The sequence below is a fragment of the Leptonotus elevatus genome, chromosome 17 (assembly GCF_054856555.1).
Source record: "Leptonotus elevatus isolate MCC_2025b chromosome 17, RoL_Lele_1.0, whole genome shotgun sequence".
In the NCBI taxonomy this organism is placed as follows: domain Eukaryota; kingdom Metazoa; phylum Chordata; class Actinopteri; order Syngnathiformes; family Syngnathidae; genus Leptonotus; species Leptonotus elevatus.
In genome coordinates this window covers 18,899,724-18,917,247 of record NC_141255.1, presented here as the reverse complement: position 1 = coordinate 18,917,247, position 17,524 = coordinate 18,899,724, and the positions used below count along the sequence as shown (strand labels likewise).

General features: G+C 41.4%; 1 long non-coding RNA gene across 1 annotated transcript; it reads right to left on the bottom strand.

The window, feature by feature from the left end:
- Positions 1-3,275: 3,275 nt before the first annotated feature.
- On the bottom strand, positions 3,276-15,552 carry LOC147160331 (uncharacterized). Its single transcript, XR_015090564.1, has 3 exons — positions 15,419-15,552; positions 15,088-15,169; positions 3,276-3,335 (listed from the first exon to the last, which is right to left on the bottom strand). It is a non-coding gene; the product is annotated as an uncharacterized LOC147160331 (long non-coding RNA).
- Between the last annotated feature and the right edge of the window lie 1,972 nt (positions 15,553-17,524).

The window sequence follows — 17,524 nt, the reverse complement described above, 5'->3', positions numbered from 1 at the left end:
GCTCCTGATGTTGTTATCAGTAGTCAAAAGCACTTTGAGGGCCTTGCGAGGAGGAAGAATGCTATATAAATGAAATAGCTTTTACCAGAGTGAAGTGTTAGTTTGAGTTACATTTTTAACACTGACACTAATGTAGAGTACTTTCAACACTACTCTGTGTTTACTAGTGTAGATTTTTAACACTATACAATGTAGGAGTAACACTGGTAATGTAAAGTAGAGTAAAGTAAAGTAAAGTAACACTTTGAAAAGTGTCAGATTTAAACTCATTGGTGTGGACAAATATAAACACTTTTCTCGTGTTAAGATTTAACACTACTCAGTGTTAATTTAACACTGGCGATTTTGCTGTGTAGTGTGGCAACAGTTTGATCCAGCTCCCTGCCACCCTGAACTAGATAAATAGATGAATGGTGGCAGCAGTTCACTTGATTGGTGAATTTTACACTCAAAATCAAATGGGACAGACTCCAGCAATGCTAAGTAGTAGCAAATGGATCAGTAATCAAAATGTATGCCAAGTACAAGATATGTTGCCCAAAAAGGGGTGAGACGTAGCGAGCATATGTTGACTTGATTCCGGAACGTCTCCTCCTTTATCTGTCCTTTTTTTCCTCTCATTCCGCCCTCTAATAAGAGCAAGGGCTCGACAAGGCAGCGGGGCCAGCGCTGTTATGTAAGCGTGCCCCGGCGGCTCAGAGGGTGTGCTGACACACTTTCTCAGCGCCATTAGCGCGCCCTCACAGCTGGCTCACAAACGGTCAAGGGGGGTGGGACTGTAACTTTTCCCATAATGCATCCGCAATAAAGTCAAATGACACACAAGTAGCAATCTCCCCGTGTATAAAATTGAAACTTTGCCTAAAGAAACCCAAACAAATTCAAGTAGAATAACAAAAGATGTCACAGCAAAAAATCCAAATACGTGCAGTTGTACCTTGACTTCCCTGACCTAGCTGGACATCGTAATACTTCTTCTATTATTCATAGAGACGGTCAATCCTCAGTAAGCCGCAGAAATATTAATCTTTCTTTGCAGAGGATAATGAATATACTGCATGCCTGTGATTATTGTTATATAAAATTCTGTGCATAATATGCACTCGTTATCTGGAAACAAAGTACTTTATTACATAAATTTGTAACATTAGACATTAAATATCATGTTGGAATGTAAGTACTGTACATCTTTTTCTATAACATCTAGGCTCCGGTAAACGTCTATAAAATGTTTTTTGGGGGGGGGGGGGGGGGGTTTGAGTTGATTTTGCGGTATGTGTCTACCATGTGTTGCTGATGAGTTGTTTTGGTCTTAACACCACAACACTAAATTTTGGCTCGCAAAAAATAAAGCAAAAATTATTGACATCCTGCAAATCGTATTTGAACAAGTCCAAGTGCATTTTGCGGATCGATTCAGCAGCTTCTTGGCCATATAAGTTAACATCGACCTGTTGACTTTCCGTCGTTCTCCGCAGTGTGGTTTAGCAGAAGCAGCTTGGCAGGTGCTGCCACTCCAGCGGTAGGACTCGACCTAGCAAGCACTCCGAGCTCTGAGTGAAGATCCACTAGGCACAAAAACGCACGAGGCAGAGGATGTGCACAATCCCTTTAGCCTTAAAACTTTGATGGCAAGGGAGAATTTGCCGGAACCTGCAATCCACCGAACCTCTCCAAGTCTTGGAGGAAATTTCGAGGGCAGCAGAGAGCGAAGCAGTGGAGCGCAAACTTTTCCGTGGCTGAGAGGATGTCCGGGGAGCGCTGCACGGCAGCGAGAACAAGCGACGGCGTGATGGCTGACAAATTCATGGCTTTGTTTATGCCATCACAAGCAAACGGCCATTCCTGTGATTGCGCCTTCCCTTTCTCTCCAGAGTAGGCTGTTTTCAACAACGTCGCAGTAACATCTGTTAAATTGACAACAAGTGTGTGTGAGAGTGGATTGAAAATAGGCTCAACTGATAAGCCACGCCCATATTTGGCAGCTCACCCTGGTCCAGTGACACAGTTCTCATTGGCCATTTGTGATCCAATTGGCTCCCAGGTGGATAAAGATGTTGTTGTTTTTCCATTTTCCATCCTGAAGCACGTTTGCCATGGCAACCACAGTCACAGCCAGTCCAATTCATCATTTCAATTGTCAACCCAGAGGGGGACAATTGTGACTTTTCAAGTAGACAATGGAGAGACGGGTGGCGGGCGGAGGCACCAAATTGGCAGCGCGGCTCATCGCAAGAGCATCCCTTCTTCAAGTGGGAGACAGACAGTGAGGAACAGCATGATGGGAGAATTGAGATTGATTTGCACCCTCCCTCTTCCTCATGAAAAGGAGCACACCCCCGAGGCAGGAAGGTAGCATGCAGAGAATGGATTGCACACACCATGCAAAAATTTCCTCTTTGCATTCATTACTCACATTTTTCTCATTTTGTGCAACTAAGACATTGCTTTTTTTTGGGAACAGGATGAATCATATCTGTACAATTATGTCACACTTATTTGAGGCTTAATGTCACCAGGAACTCAAGGCTGCTTTCAAAATGTCCGCCACTAACGACTGGGCTAAAATTTCCTGCAGGAAAAAAGCCCCTCAACCACATGAAAAAACACTGATTTGACCATAATTGTTGACAGTTTTCAGGAAATTACTTTCTTCAAGTCTATCATTGTCTAAAAGGCTCTTATGATTGCTTTGGTAATGCAGCATATTGCCAAGCTGTATTATATACATATTTAGCACATAATGCTTTGGCAGTTTTTCATCCAAAAGTAACATAACGTAAAGTAAAGTCTAATAAAGTAACAGCATAGGAAACACATTTATTTTCGGAAATATATTCAAATATCCATTTTCCTTCAAATAGTTAATAATCCCAAAAAAAAAAATTATTTAGAAAAACAACAACACATATTTGGTTTAATTTAGAATTTTGAATTTGCCCCCCCCCCACCATTTTTTAATGTCTTATTGATAAGGAAAATAGCATTGTATAATATTGTACTCTATAAAATATATAGAATGTATAGAATTCAACAGTTTGTGCATCATGATAAATTCATTGCAGCGCCATCTGCTGTGTGCAACTTGGCCAGCGGAGGCAGTATAACAGTCATGCAAGCGCAAACGAAGAAGAGTTTCACAACTACTCTCAGTAGCTCCGATTACATAAAAAAAAAAGTTTGGAATGCTGCCTCATATCACCCTTAAGTCGGCTCAATAGGCACCACTCTACTTCAAATATACCAAATACATTTTAACATTACAAATACTTACTTTATGTTCCATATATTCAGACACCGGGCATCTGGAAGTTGATAAATTGCAGTTTAAGCATCTGTAAAACAAAACAAAAAAATCATCATTGAGGAGAGTGGTAGTATTTTCAATCCATGTTGTGTCCTTAAAATGTTACACAAACAAAAGTGACAGTTGTGCGTGTGTGTGCGTCTGCGCTTTGATGAACCACAGAGACGACTGGAAGGTTCTTCAAGGAGACTCCAGACTTGTCCTACAAATGTGTTGTGTCAGAACATCCCCTTCTCTTTGCACTTTGGTTGCATGGGGGTGCGGGCTGCTGTGGCCCAAATGCACTGCACCGACACTTTGGTCCACACACTCTGCTGTGTTTGTGTCCACTGAGGAGTCTTGACAATGACAATGTACATCAAGCGAAAGCCTACAGCCAAATGCTAGGTCAACACACACGCACACACACACACACACAGACCAACACAGTACAAGCAGTGTCACAGCAAGTTGTGCTAAAAGTGTTGTGTAGACACATGCCGACGCAAGCATTAAGCATTAAGGGCGAAGAGGAGACGGGCGAGTCCGACGGAGAAACAAGCAAATGGTAAATAAATCAAGTTGCTCCCAAATAACCTTCAGGTTCAAGTAAACAACATCACGCTTCAAGTTGTAACTGAAAGCGATAGGGAAGGTTTTCTTCAACAGTGGACGATTTGCGCACTGGATGACATGATGCGGCATGCTTGTTATTTCACAACATTTTTTTCCAAGTGTTTTTTAGCCACGATGGCCAATTTGTTGCACCAACTTGCATCTGAGAGGGCAAAAATCATACACATACCATACCTGCAAGAAAAAACATGGGCCACAATGCTATCTGACGTTTTTATTATTTTTTTACTAATTTAGTGAGGATAAGTGGTCAAATAAGTGGTCAAATAAGTGGTAAAATAGCATATCCCTTTATTAATTAATGGATTTTTTAGAGGGCTTTAATAGGATATCAAAAGTTCTGGTAGGATACATACCTTGAGTTTAAGGCCACGCTTTGGATCACATTTGTTACAGTTGGGGAACAAAATATAAAACATTAAAGAGAGTGTCAGATTCTCATATGAGCAAAGTTAAACTTTTGAAAGTTTTGAGTTTTAGGAAAGTACAAATGAACACTTTGTCTCCTCTTTAAAGTGGAAGTCAACCTTAAACATTTCTTGACACCTCAACTGTCTAAACATGACATTCTGATGAATATTACATTTGTGGAATATGAGTTATGAAGCAAAATCCAGCCGTTTTTATCCATCTGAAGAGGCAGCCATTTTGCCACTTGCTGTCGAGTCAAGATGACATCACAGTTGCTCAGGGCTCAGGCAACACCCAATCACAGCTGAGCTGTTTTCTGAAGCTGAGCTGTAATTGGTTGTTACCTGAGATCTGAGCAAGATTGATGTCATCTTCACTCGACAGCAAGTGGCAAAATACCGCCCCCTGAGATGGATAAAAATGGCTGGATTTTGCTGCTTAACTCATATTCCACTAACGCAATATTAACCAGAATACCTTATTCAGACCATTGGGGCTGCATAGAACATATTATTGTCCCAAAAAATTGGGGGGTTGACTTGCCCTTTGAAATGAACAAGGTAGACATCCCTACTCGGTATAAGCAAGTTTTGCTCTTGAGCAAAACCAACGAGAATCAGGAATGTTCAAGCCAACAGGGCGGCGACACGTCGACACACAATTGATGTTCATACCTGATCGATTTGTGTGCACGACTCAACAAACTGCCACAAACAAACGGCGGTTGGCTTTCATGCCGGCTAGAGGATCAATGAAAGGGCTCGGACGCGGCCTGACAAGGTGGGAGATATCGAGTGGTGGCGTCCTCCGATCCCGACGGTGGAGACGGAGCCTCCGGGGAGGGCAAGGAAACGCAAGGAAACGCAAGCGAGAGATGGGAGGCGGGAGCGCTCCGGCCTGGCAAAAGGTATCAGGAAGGAGAGTAATGATGGGAAAAGGAGAAGACAGGGGCGGGAAAAGGTCTCCAAAGCCAAAGTGTTTGAGGCGGAAGAGGAAGCAGGAAAGGTACATGAACCCAACTGTGTGTGTGTGTGTGTGTGTGTGTGTGTGTGTGTGTGTGTGTGTGTGTGTGTGTGTGTGTGTGTGTGTGTGTGTGTGTGTGTGTGTGTGTGTGTGTGTGTGTGTGTGTGTGGGTGTGTGTGTGTGTGTGTGTGTGTGTGTGTGTGTGTGTGTGTGTGTGTGTGTGTGTGTGTGTGTGTGTGTGTGTGTGTGTGGGGGTGTGTGTGTGTGTGTGTGTGTGAACACAACTTCGTCATCTAGTCAAATCCAGGTTGACACGATGAGAAAGACTACAAAAGAGCTGAAATAGCATGTTGTGCATAAAATTAAGCAGGAGAACATACTCAGAGGGAAGAAGTAGTTTACTCTTCTAACGAATATTGCCCGTCACCCTCAATTTCTCCATTTTATGTGCCTTTTTAAACATTTCTCCCTGGGGAATGTGTGTGCGTGTCTTAACTCTATGTTTTCAGTTCAAAAGGACTCTTTGAGTTTCCCTCCAGCAGGGACTGGACTTCATTTTATAATCCCCAGGAAACGCATATCACAGCTCCGACAGACCTGAAATCCTGTCTGATAAGCAGTCCCCAGACCATCTTTTATGGTCTGGTCTATCCACAGGAATTAGCCATGTGTTTTTTGGAAAACAATGCCCCTGGGACGTTATATGGTACAACAGTGCCCTCCAGCAGCCACTATCGGTTATCCTTAAGAACCCTGCCGCTCCTAATTAATCTGCAGTCTACATAATTCAGGACATACACGGACTCTATGTACTTGACTGACATCAAGTAACTCCTGTTGTTTATCTTTGTCCACAACCTGTATGTCTATCTCAAACGAATGATGTGTGTAATTTCTGTAGCCACCTAAATTTAGCTAATTAGTAAGCTTAGCGGAGTCAATAACTTTATGATCGCGGTAATGTTTGAAATGTGTTCAGAATGATAAATGAAGCATCTGGCTTGTCAATTCTGATCAAAAATGATCAAATACTATCCCAAAAGCTTGGTCTCAGTCGACCAAGTCTGCTTCATGCGCACAAAAGGGGCGGGGCTACGTCCTGGCCCCCTTGCTGACTAAAAACCAGTGCGCATAGGAACTTCTCTCTTTTTTTCCTGCAACTCTTCCCCTCTCCTTCGCCCTATGAACTGCTCAAGGACTCTCTCTTCCCTGCAACTCATCCGCCCTCTCTACACCTCACATCTGGCCCCATTAACTTTTCCTGATCATCACGGGAAACGTGGTCGCTAAGGGTGACCACGCAGCTTCTTCCTTTGAGCCCCAGACTTGAGTCACAACGCGCGTCCCAAAGCATGCATCAAGCAAGGACTGCAAACATCCTGCGCATCCCCAAGGTGTGCGTGTCTGTTCCAGCCATGAGTCAGAGGTGCCCCGCAGCGCTCACACAAGGACCTCCACGCCGCGCGTGCATCACCGACCAACAGCCAGAGACTCCCGGGCAGCATTCCAGCTGGATGTGCGCCAGCCAAGGAACGGCCACGCGCCAGCCAAGGATCGGCCGCGGCCTCCACGCCGCGCGTGTACCTCGCCACCAACCGGAGACCTGGTGCAGCATTCCAGCATTCAACCGAGGATCGACGCTCGAGTCTCTCTCTCTCTCTCTCTCTCTCCCGTGCTGAACCAGTCCGTAAGTAACGCCTGCATTGCAATCTGACCATATACCACTGGTGCAACGCTTTTATTCAAACATAAAAGAATTGACAGGTCAAACGCTTCCATCTTTATCCCCCATCTACCTTTTTCATCTACCTTCTTTTATCTTAGTTAGTTAGGTTGCAAGTTTTCTTTTTATCTTCGATTCACATTTTTATTCCGTTTCATTAATAGGTTAGGCTGTGACTGATATATGTGTGTTTACTAAATAAATTTGTTGTCTCGAAATTCAATTTCTGACGAATCATTTGTCTTTACTGAGTGGATTATTAATTCTCTTATGAAAGCAACGAACTCCATGATTAACTAAAGTAGCAACTTCAGATTATGAATACTTAATAACAGGATTTTTATCGTTTATTTTGCTCCTACAAACAAGCAAAGTCAACGTGGTGCCCCAGAGGTTGCTGAGGAAATTACAACTCCCCTCAGTACAGTCTAAATTTCTCATAAGCCATTACGGCAACCCAAATAATCACTACACCCTCAATTTTTTATGATGATTAGAATGTTTATAAAACTAATGTACTGATTTTCATATTGTGCTTTGGAACTCTCTAGAATTTCAAAGTTTGAAGAATTTAGCAAATCAGGTGAAAAGGATAACAACATGGCATGTGTTTTCAGTAGGGCAGACTCTTTCTATACTGTATACGGCTCTGGCCATATAGTACAGCTGCAGCAACATTAGTCCTTCTTCAAAGCTGATACGACTACTGCAGCTGATAAAAACTAAAATAAAAACTGTATATGTTCGTGATATTATCTACGTGTTGCTCCAATGTTTGCACATTGTGACATGGATGCTATTTGTTAGCACGTCTTTGGGGTTTCCCATTATTGGTTGGCATTAAGCTACTTTGGACAAAATTGGGGTTGTTTTTAATAGGAGTGGCAATAAACAGCTTGAAGCCTTTTTTTAAGAATTGTTCACTATATGGCAAATGAGTCAAAGTTAAAGCAAGAAAAATCATTCAAACTATCTCAGAAAATGTAAACGGCCACTTGCATCTCAAGACAACACTGTAAATACAGTGTAAATGTGTCCGTCTGTCAAAAAAAATAATAATTAAAGAAAAAGCTCATTCTAGAGCCAACGTCTGAATTTTCTGGAAACATTGTGGTTCAACTCCAAATTGTGTGACTTTGAGACAGTCAGCTGTCAGTATTGTGCACAAATATAAGAAATATGTAATTGTTGCTAAAAGTATGACTGCTTGTGATGTTTCCCAGGAAGTGCAGTGCGTCTATAGGAGGCTGCCTATATGCTGCAATGCAGAGGATTGCCCAACAATCCCTCCTCCTTCTCCCTGCACGAATTCATTAAAGATGGAAGTGTGTCCATGTAACACAATTTTGCAGTCCAAGTACCTTTCTCGCCTCGTACGTGACCCATGTGAGGGCACATGTCAGGCACGGATGACAACTTAATGTCTATATGCATATGCAATATGCTGACATGTACGGTGTGCTGTTGCTGCTTCTGCTGCAGTTGTACAATATTTGCCTTTTTGCAAAGTCAATTCTGCTTGTGTATGCATGTGTGTGCGCTGAATGCGGTTGGATTATAATCCGAGTGTGGCCCGGTTTTGGGAAAGATTAAAAAAAGGGATGAAAGCAAGCAGTACTGTGAAAACGACGAGCGCTCACGCGTCCGTCAAAGTGAATTTGGTTATCGACGACGTCAGCTAAATTAGCATGGAAATGATTGCCGTTGACGGTCGACTACCACTGCGCCCAAAAATGTTTGTGTTTATTACAGGAGGTGAGGAAGATGTGGGAGGAGGAGAAGACTGCAGTATGGGGGAAATCATAAAAAGAGGTGAGATTAGGTGGAAGGAAGGATTTCCAGGAAGATGCTAGCTTGCGTGACTTTTTAACATAGCCTATTTCCTGAAATAACTTGAATCAACGCCATTCCCTAAATAGTCGCTGCGTGAGGTATCCATGTAAAACGTTTCATTGAAACTATTTTCCACACATGGACATTGGAAAAGCTGACTTTTCAGTCCACATTACTTATCAAAAGAGCAGCACCATAGAACATAAACAACACTCAACTTGTAAAAATGCTCCGATACTATGCGTCAATACTTTAAGGAGAAGGATGACAATAATTTTAAGCAAGTGCAAATTATGTTCTCCAAAAAGGATGATAAACTCTACTCGGAAAAAGAGAAATGTTGTGAAATGATCACAACAGTTATCTTGTCATACTTTGATTTCATTACTGAAAAAGCACTCTTGTATGTATTTTTGCTCACTGTATGTTGCAGTTAACTCATTGTGATAACTTGGCATCCGTGTAGTTTAAATCTACTAGAGGCTACATTCTTATTCATCATGTCAGTAATGACATGATGTTGGGAGTGAAGGCATGAAAATTTGGATTTGAAAAAAATAAAACAAGCACCCAAGTTTTAAACTCCGGTTTTACATCAGTACTATCCATGTTCATAATATTGTTTAATAATACAAACTACTTTCACTCCTTCTGCAAAAAAAATAGCAAATACCATTAATTAAAATGTATAGTAGCTAAATAACCAATGACAACATGTTTTTGTTGTTGTTAGTTTGATTTGTACCTCCATTAGCTCCAAAATTGCCCTTCCAAAAACACAAGCGCTAATTGCCATTATTTTTCTTTTAATGAACCAAGTGACAAGTATTAGGTTGCTGCTATTCAATATGTCTAATAACTGTGTTTTTTTTTTTTTTATTGAATACTTGGGCTGTATGACATTTTTTTTATAGCTCAGGGGAAAAAATACACCGTTTGTTTCCAACAGCCAAGGACAAATTGTTTGCCTTCCTGAAAAGCAAAAGACATCAGCAGCACATAAAGCTTTGATATAAATTGGTATCCATGATGTCAAATGTGAACGTGTGAATATGACAGATTATTAGGCTGGATAGTAATTTTGGAATGACAAACATTGCTTTCAACACGTGAAAGCGGCCAAAAGCCGCCAAACATGCGCCAACAACTGCATAGATGGGAGAGCAAAGCCCCTCATTAGTGAGATGAACCATCCATTACGCGCCTTTTGACAGCTCGCGCCCCGTGAAAAGGATCAATGTGACGCTTTGGACTTCCTCCAAGGATGACAGTATTGATGGCAAGCAATGTTTCGCTATCACTTTGCGTTATCATAAACGGCAAGCTCATTATGACGCTTCCCTGCAGAAAGCAACGTACGGCGGCGGGGGTTCGTCATCCACCCCATTATCCCGCTGACGGCTATCGACAGGAGCAGGCGGGAGGCCAAATGTCTCCGACCAGCTCGGAGGCATTTGGGGATTATGCTGATCACCTGATTGCTATCGTGGATCCGTCAATTTTTAGTTGAAGCTAACATGGTCGACTTCTTTGAACTGTTCATTACAAGTTCCCCCATGAACACATGATTATTTAGAGAAAAAAAATCCTCTTTGACATAAAAATACATGCAATTGATGGCGTCTATATAATTTTTGACATCTACTGTACGACCACACAAAACGAGAACATGATCCAAATAGCAACGTAATGAAACAAACCCAATTCCAAAGAAGTTGGGACACTATACAAGTTGTGAATAAAAACTGAATGCAATTATGTGAAAGTGCCAACTTTTAATATTTTATTCAGAATAGAACATAGAGAAAAAGTCAAAAGTTTAAACTGAGAAAAAGTATAATTTTAAGGGAAAACTATGTTGATTTTAAATTCCCTGGTGTCAACAAATCTAAAAAAAATAAAAATAAAAAAAATCGTTGGGACAAGGCCATTTTCACCACTGTGAGGTATCCCCTCTTCTTCTTACAACAGTCTGCAAACGTCTGGGGATCGAGGAGACAAGTTTCTCAAGTTTAGAAATAGGAATGCTGTCCCATTCTTGTCTAACACACGTCTCTCCAACTGTTCAACTGTCTTGGGCTTTCTTTGCTGCACCATCCCCTTTATGATGCGCCAAATGTGCTCTATAAGTGAAAGAAGTGGACTGCAGGCTGGCCATTTCAATACCCGGATCCTTTTCCTATGCAGCCATGATGTTGTAATTGCTGCTGCATGTGGTCTGGCATTATCATGTTGAAAAATGCAAGATCTTCTTTGAAAAGGATGATGTCTGAATGGGAGCATATGTTGTTCTCGAATCTGAATATACCTTTCTGCATTGACGATGCCTTGCCAGATGTGGAAGCTGCCCATGCCACACGCACTCATGCAACCCTATACGATGACTGATGCAGGCTTATAAACTGAGTGCTGATAACAACTTGGGTTGTCCTTGTCCTCTTTAGTTAGTATAATATAGCGCCCCAGTTTTCCACAAAGAACTTCGAATCGTGATTCCTCTGACCACAAAACAGGTTTCCACTTTGCCACACTCCATTTTAAATAACCCTTGGCCCAGAGAAACGCCTGCACTTCTTGGTCTGCTTTAGAAATGGCTTCTTCTTTGTACTGTAGAGTTTCATCTGGCAACGGTGGCTGGCACGGTGGATTGTGTTCTCCCACAATGTTTTCTGGAAGTATTGCTGAGCCCTTTCTGTGATTTCCCTTACAGTAAGCATTCCTGTTCGCGGTGCAGTGCCGTTTAAGGGCCCGAAGATCATGATCTTTCGGCCTTGACCCTTACATACAGAGATTGTTCCAGATTCTCTGAATCTTTGGATGATGTTATGCAGTGTAGATGATGATTACTTCAACCTTTTTGCAATTTTTCGCTGGTAAACACCTTTCTGATATTTCTCCACTATCTTTCTGCGCAACACTGGTGGAATTGGTGATTCTCTACCCATCTTGGCTTCTGAGAGACACTGCCACTCTGAGAAGCTCTTTTTATACTCCAATCAAATTGCCAATGGACCTCCTTAGTGGTAACTGGTCTTCCAGCTGTTTTTTGTGTGCAATTGACTTAGCCTCTTGTTGCTACGTGTCCCAACTTTTTCTAGATTTGTTGTCATCATGAAATTTACAATCAACATATTTTTCCCTTAAAATTATACTGTTTCTCAGTTTAAACTTTTGACCTGTTCTCTATGTTCTTTTCTGAACAAAATATTGAAATTTGGCACTTGCACATAATTGCATTCAGTTTTTATTCACAATTTGTATAGTGTCCCAACTTTTGGGGAATTGGGTTTGTAGATTTCTATGACCAAAGGTTTATAAGAAATCGATTACAAATCAACGGTGTCATGTAAAAAGGTAAGTTGCCGCAAGTTGAACACAAACAAGAAGAATCTCCTTGGCTGAGGTAACTAATGCCTCAACGAATGCGGCCGCTTTTCGCTCCTTGTAACTTCCTCGATTTCCCCACTGACTGGCCCGAGGCTTAAATGGAAAATGAACTGTCGGCTTCTGTCTGCATATTAAGAGAATCCAGATAAGCGAGTGTTGAGCGACTTGCAGCAACAAGACATATTGATCGTCGCCGCGGGTCGGGCGGGGGACAAAAGGGCAGGGGGAGTCCAAGGCCTTCCATCTGGAGGACGCGCCGAGAAGAAAAATACACAATTATGCGCCATCAGCCACTTCATTGGGTAACCGCTCACAAATGAACAAGATGAACACGAGTAGAAAGAGCAGGGTTGCAAATGGAAATTGGATAAGAGTAATTGGACATGAGTGATAATACTAATCCTACAGTTGCTCACTATGCATAAATGGGATGTAATCCTTTGGGTGGCAAATGTTTTGAACCGCAATGGTTGTCTTTTTTTTTTTTAAAGTGTTTTAATGTATGTTGCATATAATCGATGAGCCATTTATGTGCTAATGTATCAAATAATAAAACCGCTCAGTTTTATTTATTTTATTTTATTTACGACGGAATCGACTTAAGACTCTTTTTTTTTACATCTGTGCTTCCGTGCCCTGCAAGCAGTCCTTGCAAACAAAGCACACACTCATGTCCTGACCTAAAAACGTCACCTACCGAGGCAACCGGAAAAGTCTTTTTGTCTTGCTGCATCAACTATTTAAGATCAACAGCGTCTGCCCATTTTTCCATGTGAACCCTGCTTGGAATACTACAAGATTAGCTGGCAACTTTCATACCCATTACCAAACATGACAAAAAAAATAAAATTGTTTTGAGTCAGTGCTGTATATTCTTTTATACCTTCAAAAGGCGGAGCCTTGCTCGGTGAGTGACGTGGGTGTTAGCAAATGAGAGCTTTTAAAACGTGTTGGGTTACTGGCAGCCATCAGGAGTTTGTGTATCAATGTGCTTGCTACGTGTTTGTTTTCTTACAGTTTGATTTTGCTTCAAAAAAATTTTTAACCAAATTATCTGATTTCTACAATTCTTGTCGCTGGTCCTAATTCTGGTCAGTCTGGTTCAAGGGATCTAAGTTTCTTTCAACCAGAATTGTTGTTAATTAGCATGATAAGCTTGACCGTGAAACTATGGTACGATTGAAAACACTTCTCACAAACACCTATCACTTGCAAGTTGGGTGCATCCTTCATCTTTAGGAAGCTGGTTAGGATCTGATCTTTGTTTTTTGGTTCTGACTTTGCTCTATTCGTCCTTTCAGTTTGTTTGTTTTTCTCACAACATTCACGCCTTCCTAAGAAAGCCAGAGCGTACATGACTTTAATGATATTTCTGAATGAGTCGGGACTACCATAACAAAAAGCCAATCACCCTTCACAGTTCACACTAATCATTGTATAAGGACGTCGCTGGGTTATGACCTTTTTTTTCGTAATGTAATGGAAATAGTCGTACGATTCAACAAGCACAATCAAGCATCAACGTTCAATTTGTTTCTCTCTTCTCCGTGCCCATGTTGGCATCCAACACACACAAACACTTATTGGTGTAAGACCCCTGGGACCCCCTTTCCACACTCCATCCTTTTCTAATCCAGGCTATTAGCAGGAAATAATTAACGATTAAAAAAAAAAAGAATAAAAAAGTCTAAGGCAGAGAGCCTTGAAGATAGAGTCGTGCACCGTAAGCATTTCATTCCCAAGCCCAAGGTTCTGGTCCAGCCTTTTTCAAAGACCCCTTAAAAAAAAAAAATCAAGACTCTGTACCTTTTGGAAAATGTGCAAACACATGAGCTGCCGGTTAGCTTTCTGGAAGACATTGTTCCAAGTTTGATGTCAGAAGGAAGTAACTGAATGTGTGATGTCATCACTTCTACCCCCCCCCCCCCCTTCAAAAAAAAGGAAATCATCATTCCTGCAGAACTGTGCGTCTCTAGGCAGTCACAGTGAAGACGAGGGGGTAGGGTTGCAGGAGGCGGGGGGTCCAGAAGTACACTCATGCCCCCTGGTGGTCGTTTCTCGATGATTTGTGTAAAACAAGCATGAATAGTCATGGAGAAGGTTGTTTCTGCTCATTGCACCACCTTTGCCTTCGTTGGGGGGCATTTCAGATCTTTGACCTCATTTCAATTCCAAAGGAGAGCGAAAGGAAAGGAAGAGGGAGGGAGAGGGAGGGGGAAGGGGGGTGTTTATGTATAAATGCAAATACTGAGAAATGTTGATGGGGAATTGAGTGGAGGACTGCTACCCCAAACTAATCATGATAATAATAGATTACATTTATATACAGCCTTTTAAAGGACTCTTAACAATAGCCCTTGGGGGGTAATTTAAACATATAATTCTATACTTGAAAATCTGATATAGAGACCATATAATTACTTTTTGTATAATATATATAGAGAGAGAGAGAGAGAGAGAGAGAGAGAGAGAGAGAGAGAGAGAGAGAGAGAGAGCGAGAGACCCCTCACATATGCTTTCGACACGTAAAATCTCATTAAAACATGCTTAAACTGAGAACAAAACATCTTAGAGCACAAGTCTCCAAGTCCGGTCCTCGAGAGCCCCTATCCAGCCTGATTTCCATGCTTCCCTCCTACATCACACCTGACTCAAATGATCAGCTCCTAAGGAAAGCTCTGCAGAAGCCTGATAACAATCCTGGTGATTTGATTCAGGTGTGTTGGAGGCGGGAAAGCTGGAAAACAGACTGGATCGGGGCGCTCCAGGACCAGACTTGAAGACCGCTGCTTTAAAGGGTGAGTCAAAAAATGTTTTCAGGGCTGAGGCACAACCAATCACGCTTTACCTGATTCTGGGTTTGATCATGTGGCGTTCACAAGCTGAGCACTGTTTTGCCATTTTCAGTCAACAGCAAGTAGCAAGTCGCCCTAAGATGGGTAAAAACAAATTAATTTTGTTGCTTATTCATTAGTTAAAGTCACAACTCACTTTTAGCGAATTGAGAACAATAAAGTTAATGTATACCATTAAAAACACACACACACAAAAAAATGAATATATAGCACATTTTTAAACACAACTACACATGTACAAAGTGCATTTCATTATTGCGTCTATAAAAATCTATGTCTATACATCTACAAAAATTGAAGACCCCTAAAAAATGGAGCACTTACCTGTCCCAAGCCACCAGTTGAGAATCACTACATTACATCACTCACTACTCACATTATAAACCATCAGTTTTAAACTCCAGTCCTCAAGGGTCAAGGCTCAGTCTTGCGTGTTTTAGAAGTTTTCCCTCCTCCAGCACACCTGATTCAAATGATCAGCTCATCATCAAGCTCTGCAGGAGCCTGATAACGATCCCTATTTTTTCATTCGGGTGTGTTGGAGGAGGGGAAACTAACACAAAAATGCAGGATGGCTCTTCGAGGACTGGAGTTTGAGACCGATATAAATATAGAAGGTGCAGAATGGGCGGAATGGATGTGTAGTTACCTACTTTGGCCAGCAGATGGTGGAAGTGGTGCAGCGCTGCCTTCAGGCCATTTGGGCACATGTCAAAACATTCAATAACTCAACTTTGTTTATATACCTGCCACTGCCAGAATAGTCTAATCTAATGTAACCCACATACAACATGTAGAATATGGGGGGGGATTTTTTCTCTCTTTGACGGTAATTAAATACACCTGTTACCCTCGAGTGTGACGTTGCATATTGAGTCATTACGAACACACTGAACCATACTAGAAGGCTGTCATAGTATATTTAATTTAACAGTCTCATTAACAGAGGTAAAATGCATCATTATCCAGTACGACACACACGGGACACAATTATTATTATTAATGCATTTTGGCACTCTTACCTTCACAATAGTGACTGGTGAAATGAGGTGATTCGATGTCCTCCCACCTACCGACAATTAAAATAAATGGTGAGGGCATAAAACCATTTCAATTAAAAGAAAATATATGTAATGTACAAATAGTTTGTTTACATACCGTCGTTGTTAATTGGAAACATGTTCGATAGGATGACAATTTGCAGTCACTTCTGGGTAGCTTGTGGGTGTGGCATATGTTTTAGCCAATATAATGGCAGTTAACATTCGCAACACTAAAATTTTTCACAAATTAACATAGAAAACAATTGCGAATGGTTATCAATGTTGAAATTAGAGGCCTCACGTCCATGTACATTTTGGGCGTCGCATTTGATTGGTTGTCATGGGGCGGGTTTAAAGTAGCAGTACACTTTTATGCCACACGAGAGCATCTGAGTTCGTACTAAAATCCCCAAGAGAATTATTGTTGAACAAACTAATGAGTAAAACCAGCTAATATAATTATTGTACACGTTATCTGATAGTGTATGAATGGTATTTTGATTCATTAAATTAACTGAAGCGGGGCTGTGAAGCAAACTCACGCCACTTGCACCGAAGGAAAGCGGCGGTACCAGTACGCCACCCAGAGCACCAGTTAGTTGTTAGAGGGGTGGATTTACCGTGGTAGTACACTTTTGTGCCCCACGAGGAAGACCTTATATGAATAAAATATACAGCTCCAGAATCCAAACAATGATTAAAATATATCATACAAATAGCAAAAATAAATAATAATAAAAATAACAATATTAAAATACAATCGAGGATAGAAATTAATTCAAAACACAGTTCAATTGTTTCAATATATTTCCTTTTGTTTTGAATATTTACATAATGCCGCACGATACATTTTGGCTCAAAGAAGTCATTACATGAGCAAAAAGTACAAGAACAGAAAACAAATCAAACTCATAATATTTAAATAATTTGACATAATAAAAGAATAGCCTCTAAAAAAGGCTAACACTAACACATTCTCTTTCTCTCTCAGCCTGGGGTTTGAATTAATGTGTTGCTATTTTTAGCTCTCCCGTGTTTCCAGGGGAAACCTAATGACGCAATGACGTCAATGCAGGTCACCAGCAAGAAGAAGAAGAAGAAGCAGACTGGAGGAATTGTGCGTCCGTCCCGAGCTTGCTTTCTTTCTTTTTCATATTTCATCGAGGATCAAGAGGAGGATGAAGAAGAAGATGAAACATGACTGTGAACGGTAGGGCATGTGAGAGCATGTGAGAGAGTGGTGATCACGTAGGTGGTAGTGGGGCGCATGCACTCTTACTGCTAAACGTCCATAGGTGCCGCTCAAATTCTTCCAGTGATTGTTTTTTTTGGGGGGGGGGGGTGACGCCGCAACACTGGTGACTACATGCAGGGTGAGCGTCTTTCT